The following is a 21,981-nucleotide window of genomic DNA, read 5'->3' as shown; positions in this document are numbered from 1 at the left end:
TTCAGCATTCGATACAATTACATTTTCTGCACGCACGCATTTGAGTCCTTGACGTAGAAGATGTGATACTTGTTGCTTGAACGATATTCATTGTGTATTTCCTATCTGATTAGAAATCAACGGCGAGAACAAGCGTTAATGGACATGCATGTTTTGTTCGTATGTCCTTTAACTGTTGACTTAAAAAATGATCACCTTGAAACCATTAATGTTTTATGTTAACGTGTTTCACTTCATCGTCACTTTATGGAGTTCTATATGTAATATCATAAAACCACTTACATAAAATATCCAGATTCTTAGAACCGACCCTCTATTCGTGATTGAATACAAGTACTAAATTAAGATTTGCAACAGCTGAGAAAGTATGACTTGAATGTCTAATGGTACACTACTTGACTGTTAGTGATGCAGATTTCGCATTACACAATTAAAGCTGTTTCTGTCGTGATTAGCCAATGTCGAGTAGAAAACATATCGGGGCCGAGAATACAAGTAATAAGGAAGTTGTCTGAATATCACGTGATTAGCCAATGTCGAGTAGAAAACATATCGGGGCTGTGGATACAAGTAATAAGGAAGTTGTCTGAATATCACGTGATTAGCCAATGTCTAGAAAACATATCGAGGCTGAGGATACAAGTAATAAGGAAGTTGTCTGAATATCACGTGATTAGCCAATGTCGAGTAGAAAACATATCGGGGCTGAGGATTCAAGTAATAAGGAAGTTGTCTGAATATCACGTGATTAGCCAATGTCGAGTAGAAAACATATCGGAGCTGAGGAAACGAGTTATAAGGAGGTTGTCTGAATATCACGTGATTAACCAATGTCGGGTAGAAAACATATCGGGGCTGAGGATGCAAGTTATAAGGAGGTTGTCTGAATATCACTTGATTAGCCAATGTCGAGTAGAAAAAATATCGGGGCTGAGGAAACAAGTTATAAGGAGGTTGTCTGAATATCACGTGAGAACACTAGCTATATTAGGGCTGTTTTATGAACACAATATGGAGCAAAGAAAGACACATCTAAACAAATAGAAAGAGTAGACATACCTAATAAAACACAAAACAGATTATGTGAAGTTATTACAATATCATTAACCGTTATAGACTATACTGTATTATATACATGGTACATTGAATATACCAAATGTTGTATCAAGACATTAAAGCACGATAGATATGTGAAAAAGAACCAATCGCATATATAATAAGTATGATGAGACAAATTCTCAATACATATGAGTGTTACATTAAAATCCATTTTTTTTTAAATAATAAATAAGCCATGTACAGGTTGGATATTATTGTCTTATGGAAAATATAACATCCTTGTGTCATAGGAATATACAATACCTCCCACCACGGCAGTTTGTATACCACTATTAATTTTAAAAACGAATAGCATCACAGACAGAACAGAATGCACAAAACGCATACATTTATTTCATTAATTTATATGTTATGACATGGTTATCGCTAGGGGGTGTCTTTCTCTGTCATCCTGTTTGGCTTTCAATCCAATCTGGGGTTCATGTCCTAGTAGTGCCCCCGTATTTAAGTGAGAAAGTCTGTCTTTTCAGATAGTGATTGATATGCTTCATCATCTTTGAAAGCTCCGAATAAGTCCGAGAATTTCCGTAAATTTAAGAGTTGCATCCTTTGAACCCATGGACATAAGGTCTGCAACGGTTGCCTTTTAAAGATTGCTAAAATTTGGGAGAACCATTAAAACTAGATGTTGAAAATATGAGATGCAGACAACACATTTTGAACTTTCTCTATCCGTGTTGTACCGTACGTGACACCCCTTGACAGAAAACGGACTTTTCCAGGACCAGGAAAAGGACATTGAGCACGCTCCTATTTAGCACTAAAAACTCTAGTTTGGTTGTGACTCGAGCAATATGATAGTTATAGGGACACCCTAGCGATAATCAGTTTAAATATGATAAATAAAATGAATGAAACGACTAAGATTTGTGCAGGTTGTTTTATCTTTGATGCATTTTCATTATAGAACCGCATGTGGTAAAAAATTAAAGACGAAGGGAGGTATTGAAGTAATATAGCTTGAAGCAGTTTATTTAATGCGAAGTCCAAATTATAGTACCATGAGATGACCAAAAGAGATTAATGCAAAATATTGAATGTGAACATATCAACACGCAATACAAATTACAAGCAAGACGTATCACATTTAATGAAACATAAAACATAAATGTCCAACTACACACGTTAATTTAACAAATGCATCCTTCTCAAGTATAAGAAAATAGAAGTAAGAAGGGCTGCCTTTTTTCTGTCTCAGGAACAACGGAGATATACTTTGGACTGCCTACCAAAACTGTGAACCTCTTCTGGCATGAAGTTATATTAAGGGAAAGGACAAGATAATGAGTCCCAATCTTATAGCCCATATCGGTTACGAAGGCTGAGTAGATCCATCAATTGGCCTAGGTAGGCTCCTCTCTTCCATTTAATAGGACGCAACATCTGAACCATAATGACCTTGCATCTGAAGCAGTCCCCAGTATCACATGACGGCCACGATCCAGATGTTTCTAACAGCAGAAAAACAACAGTTGAAAATCATGTAAACCCTTGAGAAGAAATGGTAACCTCACTTCTTCAAATCCATCTGATACTGAATGTATACATGCTACAACATCAACTGTAATCCTGTAAGGCTGTGTTGACCTTCCGGGTCGAGTATAGTTGTCTACTTTAATAAATATATTTTAAAGAAACATTGTTTACCTGCGCATCAAACAACTAATAAACATAATTATTGCTAAGGCGGATTTCTAAACCAAGTTGCCATTATGGTTCGAGAATACGGTTCGATATGAATACTGTACATACTAACTAGTTTTGATTTTGAGAAATATCTTCTCAACATCCTTTCCCATAATCAAATAAATGATCACTTAAATTTATAGAATATAATAACTGGTCCGTAAATACAATATCAGATGCTATAGTGTTATATTATTTGTATATACAAGATGGAAATATATGCTTCATCTTCAAGCTCTTGAAGTTTTCTCCTATACTTTAATTTTAATAATAATAATAATAATAATAATAATAATAGGTAACAGTAGTAGTAGTAGTAGAAGTAGCAGCTTATTTTAACATAGATGATTTTACAAATTTGTGAATACTTTTAATATTTTCTATTAGATTGTTTTTAAAAATGTATCAGAACTGGTTAAAATATTAGTAAAACTATATGACAATTTGGTGGAAATGTTATGAACGAATGGAAAACTAAATATCGTAAATGATAAAAAGCCATTAAATAAAGAAAGACAATCATTTTTTGAAACATCTCCTTCAAAACCAACATTTTTGAGCGAAGTGGGACGATATATCAGGGACCAAAGACACCAGTGCGAAGTGGGACGCTATATCAGGGACCAAATACACCAATGCGAAGGGGACGGTCTATCAGGGACCAAAGACACCAGTGCGAAGTGGGACGCTATATCAGGGACCAAAGACACCAATACGAAGGGGACGCTATAACAGGGACCAAAGACACCAATGCGAAGTGGTACGCTATATCAGGGACCAAAGACACCAATGCGAAGGGGACGGTCTATCAGGGCAAAAATAGACCGCTGCATAGTCGCTTTATTTCATAACATATAACATATTAACGTTTTCATGTATGTGTTTATAATTTTGCAGACAATTCACAAGATGGAAGGTCATGACGCTAGCATGCATTGGAATATATCCAAAATATACAGATATCTATATAAAAACAATGCATGTTAATATAATTATCTCATATTGTTTTGCAATACTTTCCTTTAATATGGAAAAAAAACATTCCAGTGATGTGAACGGACCCTTTTATTTGAATCTGTCCAGTATCGTACAAACGTGGCAACTAGAAAGCTTGACTTACATTTGATAACATCCTCACCTTGTTAATTTTAAAATTATTTCATTATCTATGCGGGTTGTCTACATGCCATATAATATCATCGGATACAATTATAAAAACAGTTTATTTAACCGATTCGAGACTTCCCCGAGTTGGTTAGCATTTTTGTTTCAAATATATTTGCTTAAGATATAATATCAAATATCAAAAGGTTTATTTTGGTTTTGGAGCTCCTACAAAGTGGTCTGTTCGCCCTCTCTGCTGCTCCATAACTTTTACAATTTAATAATGAATGAAAAATAGCGTTACGGGTGAAGGTTTTGTAAGTTGGTATTAAAAGCATGAATAATGCACACACTTCTCCTTTCGTTGAGCTTTTGATTTCATATGAAATAAATATGTGTCAAGTCTTTGTTTATAATAAATAGCACATTCCACCTATTATACATAGTGGTTACGAATATTTTAAAATCATACAATGCTTTAAAATATATATGTTATACATTCCTAATCGCATTATCAATACATATTGTTCAGACACATTATGGAAATGTTTAACTCGATGCAATGAAGGCTTAGATGGAAGTTCAACTCTCAAAAGGCAGGTGTCCATTACATACAGGGGATTCTAGCCAACATCATGCTCGAACCAATTATCTTACCATTGATGAAATTAGCGCATCCTTTTCTTAATCACATAAGATGTATTTCATGATTAGGTCGGATTGTGATTGATGAATCAGTCATATATTCTTACAAACGAACTGACTTATTAGCAAGAGTAAGATTGGAGACAAAACACTGTTCATGTTTCTTTCCTGAACTTTGTTATTGCTCTAGTCATATGTTACCTTTCAAGTCAATACCTTTCTCGAAATTAATAAGTTTTGTACTTTAAAATGTTTTCAGGACAATTACATTGCAATATAAATCGAAACCTGTCAGGTATTTCTAATAGGATAACATCAATATAACACATGGGCGAAACAATGAAACTAATAGCAATCAAAACAATGACATGAACGGGACGATTGATGTAGAGAGTGACAAAGCTGAACCAATCTGGTTTAAAATGAAAGATGTACAAACTAATGGCATACGAGTAGGTCTTCTCCATTGCTATGCAAGCTAATCCTGCTCGAATTTACTTTCCTAGCATATGTTAAATTGCTGATAACTTTATCGGCTCACTTTTTAACTGCAATTCGCCATATTTCAGGACAAACAAACGTCACTTATATAAAATGAACAATCTATGAGCTTACAAAACATACGAAAACAAGAAGGAGAGAGTGAGAGAGAGATAGAGGGTGGGAGGGTGGGAGAATGCACGTTTTCCTGACAAGGGGGATATAACTGAATGTTTACATCGAAGTGTCGCACCAGACTGATGCCCTTTCCTTATTTAACTAATAATAATAATAATAATAATAATAATAATAATAATAGTAATAACAATACTATTATTATTAATTATAATAGTTAATAAGTATCATTACTATTATTATTATCATCATGATTATTATTATTATTATTATTATTAGTTAAATGGACATAAAATAAATTATATCTAGTGAACTAGACAAATTTAACATTCAAATTATTTGAGACAGAGAGAGAGAGAGAGAGTGAGAGAGAGAATGATGTTTTCTGCTAGTGCAGTTTCTTGAGGCTTTGTCCCTTTGCAGAAGGGTGCCTTTAGGTTGGTGAGTGATAAACGGAATTGAACTTACCTATTAATGACATCTCACAGTTGTCCCCGTCGGATTGAGTCTCGATTCGGGCAGCGTGGATATTTGAAAAAGCTTGCCAGTAGCTTCCCGTGCGTCGGTAGTTATTCTATAAGTTCTTCCTCCACCAAGTATATAGACTCCATATATAACCAATCCTATGAAGAAAAGAATAGCTATAAACCCACGAAACCACAGACCGTTTGCTGGAACATACTATCAGGCAAGTAAGCAAATATGTTGGTCAAAAATCATGTGTAAATTATCTTAACAAAGCAAACGCTGTCTTGCAAAATGGTAAAGGAAAGAAAAGACAATTGTAAACGAAAGAAAGTTGAGAAAACTACATCCTTTTGTGTCGGATAAAATTATAACAATAAACTTTTAATTTAAAGTTCGTTCGTGAAAAATGCAAATATTTCTAGTTTTGATTAATTTATAAATTTTAACGTGTTTGTCCCCAAAGATCAGAAAAATATGTATATTGTCAAATGAATATCATGGGGTGAAATATAGTCAGGTCACCTCAATATTAATCGATATATAAATTCGGTGATCAATGGACCACTTTACCATACCCTTCTGTGACAAAGATCTGGAATGAGTTCGTGATGTGCATACCGTGTGTGTTTCTCCGGAGTTATGACCCTCGTTGCGTATATATATATATATATATATATATATATATATATATATAATATCACATATATATATATATATATATATATATATATATATATATATATATATATATATATAATATCACACACACACACACACATATATATATATATATATATATATATATATATATATATATATATATATATATATATATATATCACATATATAAATTGCACATCAAACAAGAGACTTTCTCAAAAAACTGGCCAGGGACATACTATATCTTACGGAAAAACGGACAAATAACAGTGCAAAACTAATATGAAACCAGCCCAGCTTTAAACCTCTTCAGATTTCTTTTGAAATGCACAAAGCCACATGAGGCAATTACACAAACGACATCATTGCAAAACAGAAAACACAATTGAAATACAAAGGATTAATGCAGTAACAGCAAGGTAGGAATTGTTAACAACGTTTGATACCAGTTTTTCACTTCAGCATGTCAGTGTTCCTGTCATTTGTGTATATATGAATATCTGTCTATCGGTGTCGATCATGACCGTAGCATCAGTTATTTGTTGTCAAGCGGTGTGTTCAGTGATGACTAGTCAGGCCAATCGATGCATGGAAGTGTCTCCCGGAAGTGAAACACACAAGGGTTGGTACAGAGTAAGAGTCTTTGGCACATCTATCTTTAAGTTCGGCCAATTTTCTCTGCACCTCATCCATTTTCTACTGATCTGTTTATTGGGGGCCATATGTCATCCTGCTACGCCAGGAGGGACACTTTTGCGCAAAGGTCGCCCATGAGTCACTGTTGATATGCTAATATTTCAAAGAAGCTTTCAGTGATCCCTTGAAGAGCTTCTTTTGTCCTCCAACAATGCCCTTTCCCTTGCAGGTGTTTAGGAATACGTTCATAGGGTATACAGACCATTCGTACTGGGCATCTACCTCGGGCCCTCTTCAGCATTGATTGAGTTGTCGGGAATGTCTGCTTTACACAGTCCACGTCACACTGGCTTAGATGAAGTTGGAATGGTACACTTTCAGCTTGGTTGTAAGACTGATTCCTCTGCAGTCCAACACATTCCCACTTAGTCTCCCGAAGGCTGGGCTGGCTTTGGCAATTCTGCTATTGACCTCAGTGTCAATATTGACTACTCTTGATAGGTTGCTGCCCAAATACGCGAAACTGCCAACAGCCTGGAGTTTCTGACCCATCGGTCACAATATGGTTTCTCAGGAGCAATCAGGTACATGGCTTCGTTTTGTGTTGGTGCTGTTCGTGAGTAATCGTATGCCTCAGTGAACCTGTCCATGCTAGTCCGCATGTCTCACTTCAGAGCTGGTACTGAGGGTGTAGTAGTCAGCAAAGGCCCTGACGAATGTTTCCTTCATCTTCATGACTACCTGCAGTTGTGTGTGGTTGAATAACGTCCTATGAGTCCGATATCTGACATGGATTCCCTCATAATTGTTTTGGAACACATCCATGAGCATGAAGTGAACATTATGCTGAAGAGTGTGCGCGCCAGAATGCAGCTTTGTTCGACATCATTTGTGACAGGGAAGGCATCTGGGGGATAAACTTATAAGGGCAGCCGAATTTTACCATGATTGTCCATACTCCATCCCTGTTGACTATTTCTAACTCCTTGGTCAGGTCTACAAAGCATTTGAGGAGGTCTCTGTGTTTCTCCTGGTATTTTACCTGTCGTCTGTCCCAAGTCATACGCGGAACCAAACTGAATTTGTAGTAGTAGATCCAGCTCAAGATAGTGAATGTGACGTTTGAGCAGAACGCGAGAAAGTGTCTTGCCAGCAATTGACAGTAGAGATATTCCTCAATGGATGTCGTGGCATTGACAGTTGCACCTAAGTTGCAACTTGTAGAGGTGGAATATTTATGCGTCTTTAAATACCTTAGCGACTGGTGCTTCATTCCATACTGCTTGGAAGAGGTCTGTGATCTTCTGCAGCAGTGCAGATTCCACAGATTTGCATCTCTGCAGGTATGGCAACTGATTATGTGGCTTTTCCATAGGACAAGTTATTGATGACTTTATTAACTTCTTTTTCACTGGGTGGAGTGCCCAGCCCTGCATTTAGTTTCCACTTGATGCAGTCGTTCAATAGTTTCATCATTGATGGATGATGGACGGTTGAGGATACCACTGAAGTGTTCGGCCCTTCGATCCGGGATCTGAGCGTTTTAATTTAGCAGTATTTTTCCATCTGCACTAAGAAATTGAGAGGAAGCACATGATACTGGGGAGATGGCGTATACAGCTTTCAGTGCATCGTAGAAGCGCTTGAGTCGTTTCTGTCTTCATGTGTCTAATTTTCGTTTGCTTTACCGTTGGGTCAGGTCTGAAATTTTCTGCGCATACTGGTGGAGGCTGCCCTTTTTGCGGCCGAATACGGGTCGTTCAGAAGGGCTCTGTGTACGAGGTGTTTTTCTGCAAGCTACATCCCTATCTTCTAAGCGTTCTTATCACATCATTTCAGGTTCTTGCCTGCTGTATGCCCCAGATGTTAGAGGGCGATAGAACAGACAGTGTCTCTAAAGAAGACCCAGTCCTCTTCCGCGGTTGCCTGGACTATATGCCGCTTTGGGTGAACTTTCACAAAACTTGAGAGATTGGTAGAAGATATTACAATCGGACAACCATGTACTGACTTTGCACTCCAGTGACTTTTATACCACAATTCATTCTTCCGTCGGGGGAATCGTGATTTCGACATGTTCTTCCTTATCAATTTACATTAAACTAGCGGCACAACGGTCCAGGCGTTAAGAGTGTTCAGCACGATCTTCGAGCAGAAAATACTCAACATAGAAAACTGCAAATATGATAGAATATCTGTGTTAGTTTATCGATGATCTACTTAGTTTCAGGCCATTACAGATTTTTAACCATTTTAATTATTTTGGGGATATACTTTTCTATTGAGACATTCTGAGCAAATTTAATAGAACGTTTTAGTAGAAAACACTTGAGATATAATTTTGAAATTCAGAATTTATATATCGCAATTACATTGAGGTGGCCTGACTATATTTCATCCCATGATATTCATTTGACAATTATATACATATTTTTCTGATCTTTGGGGACAAACACGTTAAAATGTATTATTAATCAAAACTAGAAATATTTGCATTTTTCACGAATGAACTTTAAATTAAAAGTTTATTGTTATAATTTTATCCGACACAAAAGGATGTAGTTTTCTCAACTTTCTTTCGTTTACAATTGTCTTTCCTTTCCTTTACCATTTTGCAAGACAGTGTTTGCTTTGTTAAGATAATTTACACATGATTTTTGACCAACATATTTGCTTGCTTGCCTGATAGTATGTTCCAGCAAACGGTCTGTGGTTTCGTGGGTTTATCGCTATTCTTTTCATCATAGGATTGGTTATACATGGAGTCTATATACTTGGTGGAGGAAGAACTTATAGAATAACTACCGACGCACGGGAAGCTACTGGCAAGCTTTTTCAACTATCCACGCTGCCCGAATCAAGACTCAGTCCGACGGGGACAACTGTGAGATGTCAATAGGTAAGTTCCATTCCGTTTGTCACTCACCAACCTAAAGGCACCTTTATGCAAAGGGACAAAGCCTCAAGAAACTGCACTAGCAGAATACATCATTCTCTCTCTCTCTCTCTCAAATAAGTTGAATGTTAAATTTGTCCAGTTAACTGGATATAATTTAAATTATGTCCATTTAAATAATAATACTAATAATAATAATGATACTGATGATAATGATAATAATAACAATAATACTAATTATACTATTATAATTAATAATAATAGTATTGTTATTCTTGTTATTATTATTATTATTATTATTAGGTAAAAAAGGAAAGGGCTTCACCCTGGTACGACACTTCGATGTAAGTTATTTCATCTTAGTCAGGGAAACGTGCATTCTCCCATGCACACACACACACACACACAAACTTATAAATTTTGAGCAAGGTACTGACTTTAGTAATCAGTCAATTTATTGGCATGGCTGTCATACAGTAATCAGCCAATATAATGGCATGGTTGTCATACAGTAATCAGCCGATTTAATGGCATGTTTGCCATTCACTTATCAGACAATTTAATGGCATGGTTGTCATACAGTAATCAGCCAATTTAATGGCATGGTTGTCATTCAGTTATCTGTCAATTTAATGACATGTCTGTCATACAGTAATCAGCCATTTTAATGACACGGTTGTCATACAGTAATCAGTTAATTTAATGACACAGTTGTCATACAGTAATCAGGCTATATAATGGCATGATTGATATACAGTAATCAGCCAATTTAATGGCATGGTTGTCATTCACTTATCAGTCAAATTAATGACATGGCTGTCATACAGTAATCAGCCAATTTAATGGCTTGGTTGTCAAATGGTAATCATCTTCACTGCCAAACACAAAATAAATCATTCTTAAGGAAAGCAAGAACATGTCCTAACAATCCTGTTTCTGACTCACGTAAGGGAGACAACTCTGTTCTACTTACATTTCATTCCACTATATTTCCACTATCTCTGAAATAATTCCAAACTGCTGATTCCATGTTTCTTTCAACCAGTTCAATATAACCAGAATTTTCACCATACTTCATGTAACAGGTATTTTCACTGGTCAAAAGGCCATCATGTAATGTGTAATTTCACTGGTCAAAAGGCCATCATGTAATGTGTCATTTCACTGGTCAAGATGCCATCGAGTATTGTGTCATTTCACTGGTCAAAAGGCCATCATGTTATATGTCATTTGACTGGTCGAAATGTCATCCTGTAATGGGTCATTTCACTGGTCAAAATGACACTAAGTAATGGGTCATTCAACTGGTCAAAAGGCCATCATGTTATATGTCATTTCACTGGTCAAAATGCCATCAGGTAATGGATCATTTCACTGCTCAAAATACCATCATGTTATGGGGCATTTCACTGGTCAAAAGGCCATCATGTTATAGGTCATTTCACTGGTCAAAATGACACCAAGTAATGGGTCATTTCACTGGTCAAAAGGCCATCATGTTATATGTCATTTCACTGGTCAAAATGACATCATGTAATGGGTCATTTCACTGCTCAAAATACCATCATGTTATGTGGCATTTCACTGGTCAAAAGGCCATCATGTTATAGGTCATTTCACTGGTCAAAATGACATCATGTAATGGGTCATTTCACTGCTCAAAATACCATCATGTTATGGGGCATTTCACTGGTCAAAAGGCCGTCATGTTATAGGTCATTTCTCTGTTTAAAATGCCATCATGTAATGGGTCATTTCACTGGTCATAATTTCATCGTGTAATGGGTCATTTCACTGGCAAAAATGTCATCCTGTAATGGATCATTTCACTGGTCATAATTTCATCACGTAATCGGTCATTTCACAGGTCATAGGGATATCATGTAATGGATATTTCACGGGCCAAAAGGCCATCATGTTATATATCATTTCATTGGCTAAAATGCCATTATATAATAGGTCATTTCAGTGGTCATAATTTCATCATGTAATGTGTCATTTACTGGTAAAAATGCTATCATGTAATGGGTCATTTCAGTGGTCATAATTTCAACATATAGTGGGTCATTTCCCTGGTCAAAATGCCATCATGTAATGGGTCATTTCAGTGGTCATAATTTCATGATGTAATAGGTCATTTCACTGGTCAAGAGGCCATCATTGTGATAGGTCATTTCATTGTTGAAAATGCAATCATTTAATGTGTGATTTTACTGGTCAACATGCCATCATTTAATGGGTTATTTTACCGGTCAAAAGGCCATCATGTAATGTGACATTTCACGGTCAAATTGCCATCATCTAATGGGTCAGTTCACTGATCAAAATGTCATCAAGTAATGGTCATTTTGCTAGTCAAAATTTCATCATGTAATGGGTCATTTCACTTGTCACAATTTCATCACATATTTGAAAGAAAAGATAGGTACATGACCTACAAACAGGCATCAAATAGTGGACAGAAAAAACAGCTACATGACGTACCAACCGACATCAAAATATTGGACAGTAGTTAAGGGGGATCTTATAGCGTCAATGGGAATTAGCATTACAGACCCCCTTGGGAACATATAGCGTCAAGGGAAATTTAACATGGAGAAAAATCGTGGGAACATATAGCGTCAAGGGAAATTAACATGGAGAAAAATCGTGGGACTGTTGAGCGTCAAGGGGATTTGAACATGGGAATAGGGGACTGTATAGCGTCAAAGAAATTTAAACAGGGTGGGACTGTATAGCGTCAAGGGAAATGGAACATGGGATTTTTTTTTTTTTAAAAATAAAAAAGGGGTAGGCAATTCAAAGACTATCTCTTTTCGAGAAATATGGCTGGCCCTGAAAAGGGCCTTTGGGTTTATGTTAATGTATTCATAAACATAAATGGCACCGCATTGGTCTTCTTCTTCTCCTTAGGCTGCGTCTTACTGTTGGTCCGTACATCAGCACTCTTTTCAGGCATCCTTGTCTTTCGACGTAGATCCTACGTATCCACAGGCTGGTGTTTGTCCTGTGGACAACGGTCCACTTCGATCGGACATACATAAGCAAGTCTGTCCGAAACATCATGGAAGACACAAGGGTGGATGACTCAACTGTAGTCCACATCTTGAAGCGACGAGAATAGGTGAATCAATGCAGTGAACGGCGCTTATTTATAGGGACAGGAGGGATTGAAACGGATTGAGTTCATTCACCAATCCGAACACGCGTTACAGAATTCAGTCAGCCCGCATCCAATCCGAAGAGAGCAGTCTGTGACGTCACGTAGTCAATATAGATTCGCTAACGCTTGTGTGCAGTCAATCTATGCGACAGTGATTCAACATGACGGAAACTCAGAAAACGATCCATTGGGCTGCACCAGCAGGGGAGACTGCCCAAGGGAACTCGGACTTACTTTCAGAAGAAGTGAATTGGGATTTTGTGGATTTTCTCTCCTCGCAAGAATTTGTTCCGGAACCTTCGTTACCTTCTTCATTACCGCAAGTGGAGAATTTTAGACAGAGACAGAAAGAAGAATTGGAGAAATTTATGCAACGACAAAAGGAAGCGGAACAAGCTTTTCTCCTACAGCAACAGCAACAAGAAGAAGAGGTAAGAAAAAAACAACAGCAGCAACAGCAAGAAGAAGTAGCAGCAAAGAAACAAGAGGGTGAAAATCAAACGACCACGGTACTGTTGGACATTTTAGCGGAGTTAAGAAGTCTGAAACAAATGTATCAGACTTCTTTATCACGACCGAAGAGAATACGACCTTCCCGAGCTAAACACGTTAACCCTGTGACTAAGCCTACCGTACCACCCTTAGTGATTTCAACCCAATCATCATCAACATTACGCAGTCCAGAAGTAGGCCTTGGCCGTGGCAAAGGCATAAGGCAGTTAAAGTTGATTGCTTAAACTCACCCTTTCACCATGAAGAAAAAAGGCCCTTTTCAGGGCCACCCAATACTCTAGAAAAGAAATACAATTTCAATTTGCCAATAACTCAAAAAAAAAATAAACCCCACTCATTTTACCCTTATAGTACGTGTCTGTGTATGAGTGCGTGAGTGTACGTTCTTATTTTAAAATCACAACTCAAAGACACTTACCTTATATCATTCATTTATTCTTTTCTCCATTTTTTTACAATTCAATTCACAATTCACAACACAACACTTTAATAAAAAGTTCATTGACTTCTTCTTTCTCCTTGTTTAGTCTCTCTGTTTTTTGAATTTCTTCACTGTCACACTCTTTTCCTCTTCTTCCTCCTCACTTTCTTCCCTTCTTCTTTTCTTCTCCTGTTTCTTTTTCTTCACCTGTCTGCTTTCTTCCTCTGAAGAATTCCTCTCTTCTTCTGAAGAATCCCTCTCTTCTTCTGAAGAATCCTTCTTTTCTTCTGACTCCTCTTGTTTCTTTTTTGGGCAATCTGGAGACCAATGTCCTTTTTCTTTACAATAATAACAGGTATCTTGACTTTTGTCTTTTTTAGTCCCTGTTTTTGTTCTTTTTTCACGGTCTGGACACTCTGAAGACCAATGCCCTTTCTTCTGACAGATATAGCAAGTATCTTGACTTTTATCTCGAAAGGAAGGAGAGTAGTCCGTAGGCTGGTCTGAAGAGAATTTTCTAATGACCCCTCGCAAAGCTCTGACGAAACGTTCCATCTGGTTAGTCTCTTCCATCGTTGTGCTCGGCTTGAGAGTGAAATGAATAGTGAAAGGACAAGACACACACCCTTTTATATACGCTGGTCTGCCATGACTATAAAGTAGTTTATGGTGTTTGAACTTGAGTCATTTGACTTTTTGCTTTCAAGATGAAACGATCCCATTCATTCGAGAAGAAAGAAGAAGAAGAAAGAAGTAAGAGGCAGAAACGTGATCTATCGCCTCGTACCAGGGCTGAAATCTTGGCACAAATTCATGCCAGTGATTTTGAAGAGGACATGAGTGAACCAGAATCCGAACCCTCTAAACCAAGTTCACCACCCTTAGTCAACCCTGAAAAGTACTATTCCATTCGAGAGACGGAAAAGCGCTCCTCTAGAAAATTTAGAACCACGGCTTACAAATACACGGTGAAGTTTAAAGATTTCAAGGCTGAAGTGCCGTTAGAGAAAGCAGAAGTGTTTATCACCGGAGTGTGGGATTCTTTGCTCACTTCACTCAAGCAACAATGTCAACCCAAAGAAGACGATCGCTTGAGACTTTCCATACAACACGACGGTTTGAAATCCCCTGTTTGGATCGAGTTTAGCACCCCTGCAGAATTGACCGCTTCCAAAGTCATGGACAAGATTCAACACGTGCAACAATCTAATGACCAGTTTGACATCACCGATGGAAAAGCCACATTGGACATGACCCACGTATCTCCTCCTCAAGGGACCGGACGCAAAAAGATGTTATTGGTGAACGACCTTCGCAGCATTAAGCGTAGCCTTGTCCAAATTCACAACCCTCATGACCAGATGTGTTTAGCCCGTGCCATCGTGGTGGGACGAACCTATGCCAACAAGAACGACACGGTAGAATGGAAAAGAACCTGGAAAACTATTCAACAATCCGACCGAGCCAAACAACGAAACGAAGCAGAACTCCTGTTGCAACAAGCTGGCCTGTCCAAAGACACACCCTGTGGCATTCCTGAGATGCAAAAATTGCAAGATGTCCTAGCTCCACGATACACCTTGAAAGTGCACCCTCAAGAAGTGCGAGGGCCTATGTTGTTTCGAGGGCAAGATTTTAAGGACGGAAAATACATTCATGTTTATCATCACGATGACCATTTCGATACCATTACCAGTATCCCTGGATTCCTGGGATACGGTTATTACTGTGAGAAATGTGACCATGGTTATAATAATCGAGAGCAACACAAGCATTGTGGATGGAAATGCTCAGGATGTTTGGCCGCTCAACCCTGTCTGAGCGAAGAACCAGTGCCTTGTTCAACTTGTCTGCGTACGTTTGTCAGCCCTACCTGTTACCAACAACATCTGAAAACGCAAGGTTCACAGAAGAAATGTGCTTGTCAACTCCTGAGATTGTGCCCTACGTGTGAACAAGTCATACGTACCAATAATACCAAGGCACACGTATGTTCAGGAAAGAAAAAATGTCACATTTGTCACCACATCGTGGACTTGGAACACGAATGTTACGTGCAAAAATACCAACCCCCACCAGAGAAAGAGGACGGTCACAAGAAGAAAGGCAATTTCATCTTTTTCGATTTCGAATGCATGCAAGAGACTGGCATTCACATTCCTAATTTCTGCGTGGCTCATCGAGCGTGCGAGAAGTGCATTCAAGAACCTATCTTCAGTCATTGCCCTCACTGCAGCAAGATTCCTGGAGGGCGTGAAAAAATATTTCGGGGACCCAACACGTTAGCCGATTTTGCCCAATGGGTCTTAGACCCCGTCGACAAGACGTGGAGCCAAGAGGACATCGAACTTTACGGAGATTGTCATCGTCATGCCACAGTGATGGCTCACAATTTCTCCGGATACGATGGACAGTTTCTTTTGAGGTACTATGCGGAACAAGGCACCGAGCGTCCTAAAGTGACTTTGAACGGAGCCAAAATCATTTTCATGCAAGTGGGACAAGTACAGTTTAAAGATTCGATGAGCTATTTGGCCATGCCTTTGAGTCGAATGCCTAAAACGTTTGGAATGACAGAAATGGCTAAAGGGTACTTTCCACACTTTTTCAATACGGAAGCCAATCAACATGCCGTTCTACCCCATTTGCCCGAGGCTCACTATTACGACCCCGACAACATGCGTACCGAACAACGAGAAGCTTTCTACGCTTGGTACCAGGCTCACGCTTTGGACCCTTTCGACTTTCAGGAAGAAATGTTAAAGTATTGTCGTTCCGACGTGGACATTTTACGGCGTTGCTGTGGAAAATTTCGAGAACTGTTCATGGAACACGGAGGGGTCGATCCTTTGAAAGAAGCTTGCACCATTGCCAAAGCGTGTTCCTTAGTGTATCGACAACGATTCATGCCTGAAAACACCGTGGCTGTCATCAGTCCTCAAACGACCCACTTTGTCAAGCGTCAATACTCGGTCAAAGCCCTACGCTGGTTACATTACTTGTGCGACAAGGAAGACAAGTGGATTCAGCATGCTCGCAACGGAGGGGGTGAAAAGACCATCGGAACGTATTCGGTCGATGGCTGGGACTTAGAAAACCCCAAGATCGTGTACGAGTTTAACGGTTGCTTATTTCACGGATGTCCCGTTTGTTACCCTGACCGTGGCACTAAAAATCAGTTTTTACAACGAACCATGGAAGACTTGTACCAGGACACTTGTCAGCGACGCCTAAAGTTAGAACAGCAAGGATACCAAGTGGTGGAAATGTGGGAACACGAGTACGATCACCGTTTGAAAACCGATCCCGAGTTTAAACGCCTCGTGGAAAGTTACCAGTTCATGGACCCGCTGAACCCGAGGGATAGTTTGTACGGAGGAAGGACCAATGCCACCTGTTTGCTGTACCAAGCCGAAGAAGAGAAAGGAGAAGAAATCAAATACTTGGACGTGTGTTCGCTGTATCCCTACGTGTGCAAATATTGTCGCTTTCCTGTAGGGCACCCGCAATTGCTGACGGAACACATCGACCTGGTCAACATTCGACAATACGAAGGCTTGATCAAGTGTAAAGTTTTGCCTCCCACGAACCTATACCATCCCGTCTTACCTCACCATTGTCAAGGCAAACTGATGTTTCCCTTGTGCCGTACTTGTGCCGAAACGTGCAACCAAGACCAACCTTGCCATCACAGCCAGGAAGAACGGGCCTTGACGGGAACCTGGGTCAGCGTAGAATTGTTCAAAGCTCTGGACATGGGATACCAGCTGTTAGAAGTGTACGAAATTTGCCACTTTCCCAAGACACAACAATACCACAAGGGTGACCCTACTCAGAAAGGCATTTTCGCAGACTACGTGGATGCCTTTTTGAAACTGAAGCAAGAAGCCAGCGGCTATCCTTCCTGGTGTCACACTCCCGAAGACCAAATACAATTCAAAGAGAAATACTACGAACAAGAAGGCATCACTTTAGACCACATCGAGAAAAACGAAGGCAGGCGATCGTTTGCCAAAGTGATGTTAAATTGCTTGTGGGGTAAAATGGCACAACGCCCGTGTTTACCCAAGACGGAATATTTGACAGAACCTTCCCGCTACTTTCAGATGATTCACGACAAAACCAAATTCATGAAACACGTGGACGTCGTTCGCGAGGATTTGATCTTAGTCAATTACGAAGAAGATCTGGACTTTGTACAAGACGACCCCTTTGGAAATGTCATCATTGCGGCTTACGTGACAGCCCATGCTCGCTTAAAATTGTACGAAGCTTTAGAACTGTTAGAAGAACGCGTCCTGTACTTTGACACGGACAGTTGCATTTACATCCATCACCCGATTCAACATCACCCTGACATCGAAGGAGACCGTTTAGGAGCCTGGACAGACGAGCATCCCGACGACAAGATTCTAAGTTTCGTCAGTGGCGGTCCCAAAAATTACGGCTACGAATACCGGGACAAACAAGGAGAAGTGCACACGACGTGCAAAGTGAAAGGACTGACTCTGAATCATCGTACCAGTCGAGTGGTCAACTTTGGGGTATTGAAAGAAGCCTTGCAATCGGAAGAGGATGGAAACTTTAAAGTGACTACCTATCAACCTAACAAGATTGTACGTTTACCCACTCACCACATCGTCAGTCGACCCTTGGAAAAAGTCTATCAAATTGTATACCAGAAGCGAGTTCGACTTCCCAATCATTTCACCTTACCGTACGGTCACGTCGGTATTGGTCTGTATATAAAAAGGAATCCTAGACAAGATCGATAGTTCATTGTGACTACCAAGACCGAGCAAACAAGATGAATACTTTGAAAGAGACATCGTTCCAGTTTGGGGATTGTAAAAAAGTTGTATCTTCTTCTAGTGTGACTAATATTGGATGGATAAGACCCAGGCATTGCGACGGAAAATGTCCGGAAGGAAACTGCGATTGTCCATGTGGTTACCATTGTAATTGCGTAACGGAGTTTGCAGACGAGTGCGATTGTGAGCCTTGCGATGGATACGATGCTGTACGTTGTGACCTGAGCGATGCCGTAAAGCATCATGGGAACTTTAGTGCCCCTACCCCTATCATGGAAAGTGATGCTGTGCGTGTCAAACCTGTCGGATGCGAAAGTGATGCCGCTCGTCCTCTTGGACATTTTACTGGGTTTCGTTTTAAAGGGGAATGTTCACCTTCACGTCTACCCCCCTACGGATGTCATCCAGCCTTGAGCAAACTCCTACCCATGTCACTCAACCCTCATCGAAACGAACCTGTGAAAAACGAATATTCGTTTCCTGTGCGTTTGTCGGAATACTGCGACTTTGAAAATCGTCTTCAATCGTTCAAAGGAAAATGGCCAAAGTATCTGGGAGGACCGACCCCCGAAGAATTAGCCAGAGCCGGATTTTTCTACTTGGGCGAAGGAGATAAAGTCAGGTGCTTCAGTTGCGATGTGACACTTCACCACTGGGAACCGCAAGATTCGGCCTACGTAGAACATGCTCGATGGTCACCGAATTGTCATTACTTACCTTTAGTGGGACCGAGACATTGAAGTAACTTCTTACCATAATAATCTGTTCATGGATACTTTACAAGAGAACATTCGTGCTTTGCCTGTGGAGTTGAGAGAACGCATTTACCGAGAGCTGGTCAAAATACAAGTGAAACGTAAAGAACAATTGCATCCGTTACGTCACCGGTGTTTGAACCACTGGTACCTGAAGGCTATACAAGGATTGATTCAATTGAAAGTGTTCCATCGGACAGACATTGATCAACGATCCTCTAGTTTTAAAAAGGATTGGTTTGGTATGGACGATTCTACCTACATCATTGTAAACGTACTGCATCGAATTCCAGAGGAAGAGTTAACGAATTACCAACATCTTGAACACAATGTCAACTTGGTGAAAGAGGAAACTTCTGAACGAATTGTAATGTGTAGATTAGTGACTCAACGATTTAAATTTGACACTGAAGTGAAACCATGTTTGTGCAAAGAGTACATTTCTTGTGTCAGACCAAAGAGGATTTAGTATGACCTATTCATGGATACTTTGCTAGAGAACATTCGTGCTTTGCCTGTGGAGTTGAGAGAACGCATTTACCGAGAGCTGGTGAAAATACAAGTCAAACGTAAAGAACAATTGCATCCGTTACGTCACCAGATCTTTAAGCACTGGTACCTGAATGGTATAAGAGAACTGATTCGTCAGAAATTGTTTCAGTGGTCAGACCTTGTTCAATACTTCCAGGCCCCCGATGATCCACCTGTTGATCATTTTGGTTACTTCGAGATTCACCTAGAGCAACGCATTGAGGAAGACGAGGTAAAGGATTACCAACATATTTTCCGTGGAATCTACTTAGCGGAAGAGGAAACTTCTAACCGAACTCTGAAGTTTCGGTTACAGTATGCAAGATTTAGATTCCCTACTGGAGAACGAAGATCTCTGGCTAGAAAGTACGTGTATTGTTTCCGAAACAAAGAGACTATAAAAACAGGCTGCCATGCCACGACTTATGTCACATGTCATCCAACAGATTCCGTGGAAGGAACTCAATGACCATATTCAAACCGTGGATCATTACCATCGATTATTACAAGAACTGTATCCATTCAATTTGGGACGAAAAGTGGTGTGTGTCTTAGTGACTTGTTTTCTGGGATTTCGTTTACCAGCCGATTCTTTGTGGACTCTTTACGATCAGTACTTACCACCTCCATGGCCTTAAATGGTCACGAAAAACTCCTTTTGCTCAAAGCCTTGCGGTTTCATCTGGATACTTCTCGACCTCAACAGGAAAAAAAGATTCGTCAACTTTTAGCTACCCAAGACGTGTATGACGATGTGTGTGTAGCTTGTGACTTACACCCTCATTGGACAGATGTTCGTGACTGGAAAAAGGGGGGTTTTGAGGTTTGGACCCAAGAAGTGGCCCAGTATGCACAAGAGTTGTTCAAGGAAAAAAGTTACTTTTCAACCTGTGTTAGTGACGGTGCCAGAAGAACCCGTCACCGAGAACAACCACTCGCTTCAGGACAGGACTGTCATGGACAGGCCTGAAAGGTCATTCCGGGAGGACACTTGTGTGACAATACCTCATGTAGAGACTGTAAGAACATTACACACTGTCCCTAGGACATCTTCGTTACCCAAAACATGTTGTACAGACACTTGTTTATATTCCACTTTGATCACTTTGCTGTGTTTTATATTCCTGTACATCACTATTTGGGTTGTATGTATTTTTGTCTTTCGTGTTCATATTTGAAACATTCAATAAACGTGTTCTGAAAAAAGTATATAAACTCTTGTCTTGTTTGTTTTTCGTGTCACAAGTGACATTTCTCACACCATGGCTACCTCTGCTTTCTCTGCTCCCTCTTCCTCTACTGTCAAAGTCATCGACGAACACTTAGATCGTGCCAGTTGGGAGGCTTTGTATCTTCGCCATCCCTTTAACATGCTCATTGCTGGACCTAGCGGTTCTGGCAAAACCGAATTCGTCAAACGTTTGATCGAACATAAACATCATTTGATCGATCGGCCCCCTCAACGGATCGTGTGGTGTTACAAAGAGTGGCAATCGGCGTACAGCCTTTTGCGAGAAAGTCAAGGCGATTCCATCGTGTTTGTGGAAGGCATTCCTAAAGAAGACGACGGCATCGTCTCTGACTCCCGTCTAACCCATTTGGTCATTTTCGACGACATGTTAGGAGAAGACGAAGAAGAAATTAAATTGTGGTTCACGCGCAAAGGGCATCACCGTAATGCCAGTGTCGTTTACATCACCCAAAATTTGTTTCAACAAAGTAAAGCCCATCGCACCATCAGTCTCAATGCGCATTACGTGGTCTTGTTTAAAAGCCCTCGAGATAAATCGCAAGTGCAAGTCTTAGCCAAACAGTTAGGAACGCCTTGGCTGACTCAGGCGTACGACGATGCCACTCAAACGCCACACGCCTATTTACTCGTCGATTTGAAACCTACGACTCCTGAGGATTTGCGATTTCGTACCCACTTGTTTCACCACTGGTGCCAAGACGGAGGG

The 21,981-nt window shown here is 39.7% G+C and overlaps 1 long non-coding RNA gene across 1 annotated transcript in view; it reads left to right on the top strand.

Moving 5' to 3' along the window:
• The first annotated feature begins 8,415 nt into the window (after positions 1–8,415).
• The window catches only part of LOC149792843 (uncharacterized), a 39,488-nt gene continuing 25,922 nt past the window's right edge, over positions 8,416–21,981 (top strand). The window contains exons 1-2 of the long non-coding RNA XR_016422526.1: positions 8,416–9,132; positions 9,681–9,832. This is a non-coding gene — a long non-coding RNA (uncharacterized LOC149792843). The remainder of the gene's footprint in view (positions 9,133–9,680; positions 9,833–21,981) is intronic.

Source organism: Sinohyriopsis cumingii, chromosome 8 (assembly GCF_028554795.1).
Source record: "Sinohyriopsis cumingii isolate HCF-2022 chromosome 8, ASM2855479v2, whole genome shotgun sequence".
Classification (NCBI taxonomy): domain Eukaryota; kingdom Metazoa; phylum Mollusca; class Bivalvia; order Unionida; family Unionidae; genus Sinohyriopsis; species Sinohyriopsis cumingii.
Note: the sequence above shows the minus strand (reverse complement) of the source record. Positions and strands in the feature narration are given on the sequence as shown.